We start from the raw sequence: 6809 nt of genomic DNA on the forward strand, positions 1-6809 counted from the left end.
ACTCCATCTATTTTATTCATTATCTTATCTCAGGAAATCTAAGGAAATATTTGTGGAATGAAAGAACAACCAGAATACAAAAACATTTTTAATGGACTGCAAGGGTCTGCTGCATGTAATATATGATTTCATTAAAAAAAAAAAAAGTGGAAAAATTTTTTTAAAAAAGTAGAATCAGAAAAGACAAGGGATGCCTGACTGCCTCAGTCAGTGGAGCATGTGATACTTGATCTTGGGGTTGTGCGTTCAAGCCCCTCATTGGGTGTAGAGATTACTTAGAAATAAAATCTTAAAAAAAAAAAAAAAAAGAAAGAAGGTCTTATCTGATAGAAAGTAATCAAACCAATGAGGAAATAAGCCTTCCCAATTGCTATGTTAGTTTTCTGTTGCTACTATAACAAATACCATAAACTTCATGGCCTAAAACATGTATTTTTTTAATCTCATAGTCCTAGAGGTCACAAGTCTAAAATGAGTCTCACTGGGGGAAGTTTAAAGCACTGATAGGACAGTGTTCATTTCTGGAGGTTCTAAAGGAAAATAGGTTTTCTTATATTCCAGCTTCTGGAAGCTGTCCACTCTCTTGGCGTGTGGCATTCTTCCATCTCCAAAGTCAGTAGTGGCCTGTCAAGTCTTTCTCATGCTGCCATTTCTTTGGTGGTGACTCTTCTGACTCCCAATTCCCCTATTTAAAGACCCTAGTGATTACGCTTGGATCATCTCAATAATCCAGGATCATCTTTTTACCTTGGTGGTCAGCTGACACCAATTAATTTCAACTATAGTCATAATTCCCCCTTGGCATAGGCGCAATGTACAACGTGCAACATTTTGAGGATCAGGAATGGAACATCTTTCAGAGCCATCATTCTGACTCTTACTGTAGGCTAGGCTGATAACCACAGATTTCACACTGTCCCGTGAGGAAAATTACCCTGATTATGAAAAGACTTGATGAAATCTGGGTCCTCTATAAGCCCTCTTCTCATCTTAGCTTGTTGAAGTAAAACTCATTCATCAACAGTTACCTTAAATACCACCTCCTCCATAATTCCTTCTGTGATTGTCCTTGTGGGCATCTATGTCTCTTTCATTGACTTTTCACAGAGCTTTCATTATATAACAAGTCACATTAAATCTTGTATTATGGACAGATACACTTGCATAATGTGTCTTTTCCCCTTTGTAAGCTTCTTGAGGATTCATTCCCAAACCAGTCTTAATATGCAATTTCTCCATAATACCTACGTGACTTTGGGAAGGCATATTGCTTCCTGGGTTCTCAGTTTCCCTGTACATTTATCAAATTTCCTTACAACAAATATTAAGTGCGAGCACATTCCTGGCACATGGAGGTTGTTCAATGAATGTTATTTCTCTTCCCCACACATACCTGTGATAAACTTGTATGCTTTTGTGTGAGAGACGACTTTTGGACGAACACTTGGCATCTATACATTCTTCCCGAATGACTGAGCTCTGGGAAAGCAGGGACTCTGTCTTTCATGTTCATTGCCATGTTCCCTGTCCCAAAGTGCCTCTCAACAAATAAATATTTACTGAACTAATGAATAATTCTTAGTGAAATAGATAGGAATGTTTCTCTGTCTTCCAGTGGTGTGTTCTCCTAACTATATATCCTGTCACAGATTTTCCTGATTCATCTGGCACAATCTGTATCTCTAAACCATTCACTCCCATATACAAAATAAACCCTGATAAAATTAAAAATCTTTGCATAGCTAACACTTCAGACTCTTTCAATCTGCTCTCCTCCTGCTTCTACCTTCCCTCCTTGCAGACATCCACATTTTTCCCCTTCTGGGAAAGTAGACAGAAGAGAAGCGTGTTTCCTAAAATGAATAATTGATATTTCTTCAGAGCGACCTACCCTATTCTACTTGTTCTCTTAATTTACTCAGTTTATACCAACTGATGACAGAAGCCCATTGTTTTGCTGAAACATTAACTTCACAAAGTCATTCCGCTCCCATCTGCAGCACTTAAATTAATGATTCCCTCTGCAACATCTGTTTAATTAACTATCGGCACCATAGAAGAGGCGTCCAAATACCCCAGCGACTAAATCAGGCTCAAATTAGGGAAATACGATGTTAAATTGTATCAGGGAGAAGCCGAGTTTATCCTTCCGAGCACTGGCATTCATTAGCTAGCAGTCAACCCATGCATCTTCATAATGAAGTAGTGTCAGCAGTGCTTGGCTGTAAAGTTCTCATTTAGGGGCTGCATGGGTCCCTCTAGTCATGGTCACCACAGGGAGCTAGGAAGAAGGGCTTAGGGACCCCAGAGGTAGCACATCCTTCCTTCATCTTTGTTCCTGGAAAGAGCAATGGAGTTTCTATCGGGCATGTGCAGGCTGAGGGATTCTGGGAAACAGCAGTGGTGTGGGGAAAGTGACATTTGTGAGTCATTTCTATTACGAGTATTCCATCTTCCCTGAATCCTTTTAGTTGTATTTGCATAATTATTTGCATTGATCTACATAAGCAGGAAACTGATCTGGGCTCTTTGGATGCACTGGGAAATCTCTTTAGTTCATAAACTTGACAGCATTCATTTAACAAAGATCTACAAAGAATGTACTCCGTTCAAAGCATCATACTTGGCACAAGGGAAAGGCAAATTAGACACAAATCCTGCTCATTGATAATTTACACCAGATAGAGTACACTGTAAACATGATTCTAAACCTGTGTGTTCTCCTTTGTGCATGTACATATGGCACCAACTGCAAATAGGGTAGTTGTTGGGATGAGAGTGAACTGAACATAACTCCTGCTCTTATGGTTTATGATCTGGGTTGTGTATACACACACACACACACACACACACACACACACACAACTGGAGTACCAACTCCAATACAAATAAAAAGACAAGCAATATATTCACAGAAATAGAGATCAGCTATCCTAGGTGCTCCGAAGGAGAAGGCATCCTATTAATTCGGGGAGTGGTGTAGAAGAACGAGTTCAGGGAGTACATGTCCCATTAGCTAGTTCTCAAGGATGGTAGAATCTGCAGCCATATGGAGAAGGGGCAATTTAGAGGTAGAGACAGCAAGACAGAAGAGTGTTGCAGAATCTGAGAGCAGTGCATCATCTATTTTATGTGGACGTAAAGGGTGCTTTCAGAGGAAGCCTCTACTTTCTCTTGATATCTTAGTGTCTGGCACACAGTTGGTCTGAAATATTGAAGCTAGCTAGGCAATGCAGAAGGAGACCCTTACTCACCTATATGTGCCTTCTCACTCTAGCCTTTGAGTTTGCTAATCTGTACTGACACGAATGCCTGGCTTCCTCCCTAAGCCTGACATTTTGACTAGTTCATTCTTCTAGATGGCCTTTTCCCTCAGACCATGGTCACCATGAATCTCTTATATTCCATACCAAACTTTGACAGTCAAGAACAGATTTCCTAGTTGGATCCTGATACCCGGTCTCAGGATCTGCCTGACTAAAATTCATGTGTAACCCTCTCTTAAGGTACAGCATTCAGAGGCGGATGCAATTATCTCTGTGCTGTTTGACCAACACAGCCAGGCCATGACCAACACAGCCAGGCCTCGATAAACACTGTTTCTTAACACTGGTTAATTCATTCTGGGTTCATTTTCTGCACAAGGAAGACCTACTGAAAACAGGACTGATACCATGGGAGGGGGAAAGGTCTCCCTGGCCAGCCAGGGTCAGAAGAAATAACTTCAGTGAAGGAGGGATTAAGAAGGTCAGGAACTGAAGGTCAGGTTCAAAATCACTTAAGAAAAAAAAAAATAAAAACAAAAACAGTCCATTGCACAGATTACCCGAGACACTGTCCTGTGTCTAATCAGACACCAGCAAGCCACAAATCTGGTGACTGATTCAACAAATTTTCCACTTTGTAGGGTTTTTTGTTGCTATGGTGACAAATGTGGTGTGAAATTGCAAGTTTGCAAACTGTACAGTCATGGAGCTCCTAAAAGCAAAGGCCTGGCAAAGCCAAAAGATGTGAGGAGCCGAGGAAACAGAACAGGTGCAGAATGGTCCAAGAAATCATCAAGCTTCTGCATAAGAGCATCCTTGTGCCCTTCCCCTCCACAAACGCTGCTAAGTCTCCAGATCTAAGCAGCCACATGAGCCACAATACTAGATGCCAGATGTACACATCTGTTAAGTCACATGCGTGAAAGGAAGGATGCCATGGAAAGTTCTAAATTTATTTTCAAAAGAACTTCTGAAATCTGGCAACTTCTCGCAGGGAAGAAACGTCCTAATGTGCTAACATCATTTTATCAGTGATGTCACCTACATGTTGCTTACAGGAGATAAGAGATCATTTTCCTTCCTCCTTTCTTTGCTCATTCTCTTGCCCTGAAAACCACTGTGACTCAAAGAATGTATTTAAAAACAATTTCCACTCAGTTGGTCAAGAGGTAGGATATGTTGGCGGGTAGGCATCAGTGCTCTAATACCATCAGGTCTGGACTCTGGTTCTAGTTCTGTGGCTTATTCACAGTATGAACTTGAGCAGTTGATCTGATATCTCTATAAGCCTCAGATTTTATTTGTTGCTTTTGCTTTGTCTTAGTTGGAAAAATAGTTAGAAAGTACTTACCTCACAAGGTTACTGTATTAAAGGAGATAAGGGTCATAAAGCAATGCATACAGTGTTTGACACAGGACAAACATTCAATAAACTCTAGTTATTAAGGTTAGTATTAGCTAACTACTAGTACAATTTCTCAGGGGTGTGGTATTTACTTTTTTTAAAGAGTGTGAAAATTCAGCCTCATTGTGATTAGTGAGAAAAGGAATAAAAAGGAAAAAAATTCAAAGAATATATATATATAAAATTTCCCATATATAAATGACAATGACCAACTGGAACTGTCGGGGGACTGATCCTTAAAGTCGGAATGGCCCCAGAAGCAGTGATTTGACCTATTTCACCAATGATGAAAGGAAGTCCAGGTTGGCAAATTAAAATAATCCCCAGCTTGGACAGCGATAGGAGACAGGAGGGCAATGTGGAAAATATGTTATCATCAAGAAGTCCCAGGAGGATATCCAGACAAAGAAGCAGATGGAACACAACCTTAGAGAACCCAGAAGGCTTCCTTCGAAATCCAGATATAGGGGCAAATATTTGACCTCAAGGCAATCTGTCTGCAAGAAAATTTCAGAGCAAGTTCAGGGCAGGGGTCTGAGCACGTGTCTCGAACGCAGATGCAGAAGTTACAAAAGGAGGACGTGGCCCCTCCCTGAGAGGGACACACAGTAATTTAAGCTGGATGGCAGGCAAAGGGGAAAGGCACGTTGCATCAACTTCCAAAAGGTGACAAAAATATCTAACTGCTGGAAATATTCCAGAAATGTTGAAAATGCACTTGGTCAGTTGCTGAAATGATAAAAGTCATAGTTCTATCATAGTACGTCTGTGAAACTCAGAAAAAAAAAATCATCAAAGCAGAAAACCAAAATACAGAAAAACTATGAGTGTCATCATTGCACTATCTTAACATTTACTTAGCACATTCAAGTACTGGTGTTTGTTTTCATTCAAATTGGATGGTTCCTATTTTTCTCTTTGTGAGGATTATAAAGCAATGACTATAATTGAGCATACGAAAGATGGGTCGCAGAAGCCTACATTGGATCTTGTGAGTATGAGGTCTTTTGGTTTCATTTGTGATCTGGTCATTTGCATTGTTTTCCTTCTGGGACAAGAAACAGTGTCCCAGGGGCACCTGGGTGGCTCAGTGGGTTAAGCCTCTACCTTCAGCTCAGATCATGATCCCAGGGTCCTGGGATCGAGTTTCGCATCAGGCTTTCTGCTCAGCAGGGAGCCTGCTTCCCCCTCTCTCTTCCTGCCTCTCTGTCTACTTGTGATCTCTCTCTCTCTCTCTCTGTCAAATAAATAAATAAAATCTTAAAAATAAAAGAAAGAAAGAAAGAAACAGTGTCCCAGAGAGGACTTTAATTACTGGCTTGTCAGTATTTGTGCAGGGAGTTTAGGCAGACACGTTGACAGAGAAATATCATTGAGAAGTAGGAAGAACCTTCCAGAACCCAAATATTCCTACTACAGAGATCTTAGCCAGCAGTTGAGGAACAACTGTGTCCTAATATCGCATGAAACTAAAGCACTGAATAGAATGAATAAACTTTAAAAAAGAAGCTTGTTCTGTTTCCAAGGCCTGAAGTTGGTTTAGAAACAAGCGTTTGAGTCATGGACCATAATTATCTTGAGCTATTGCTACCAGGCAAGATTTCCTGAGAAAAACTAGTAGCTAGTACACCTACATTTTATTTAAAATATACTCATTCAATACTTGCTAATTCATCAGGAACGGAAAACAAATGAATTTTCCTCTCCACCTGCTCATTAGACTTAATGCTCATAAAGATACACTACAATCATGTCCTTCTCTGTGTTGTAAGGGCAGTTCTCAATCATTTCAGCAGGTGGAGCTCCACACAGAAAGACAGCTGTACCAATGAGATTTTGCATCTCTTCTGTGACTGGCAAGAATTTCAGGTACAGAAATGGTAAGGCATTTAGCGTGTGTCCAACACATTGGTCTCACACATGGTGTTCCTTTTAATCTTCACAATTACTTAATTTGGTAAACGTTATTCCCTCCCTTTTACAGATGGGAAAACAGAGGCACAGAGAATTAACCCAAAGCTACTCGGCTACGAAACAGAAGTATCCAATTTATATTAATCCCTATTGGTCTTAAGTAAGAAATTATTAAATAAGTGAGATTATTAAGTAACTGAACAGCCCTAAAATTTGATACATTT

Source organism: Mustela lutreola, chromosome 12 (genome assembly GCF_030435805.1).
Source record: "Mustela lutreola isolate mMusLut2 chromosome 12, mMusLut2.pri, whole genome shotgun sequence".
Classification (NCBI taxonomy): domain Eukaryota; kingdom Metazoa; phylum Chordata; class Mammalia; order Carnivora; family Mustelidae; genus Mustela; species Mustela lutreola.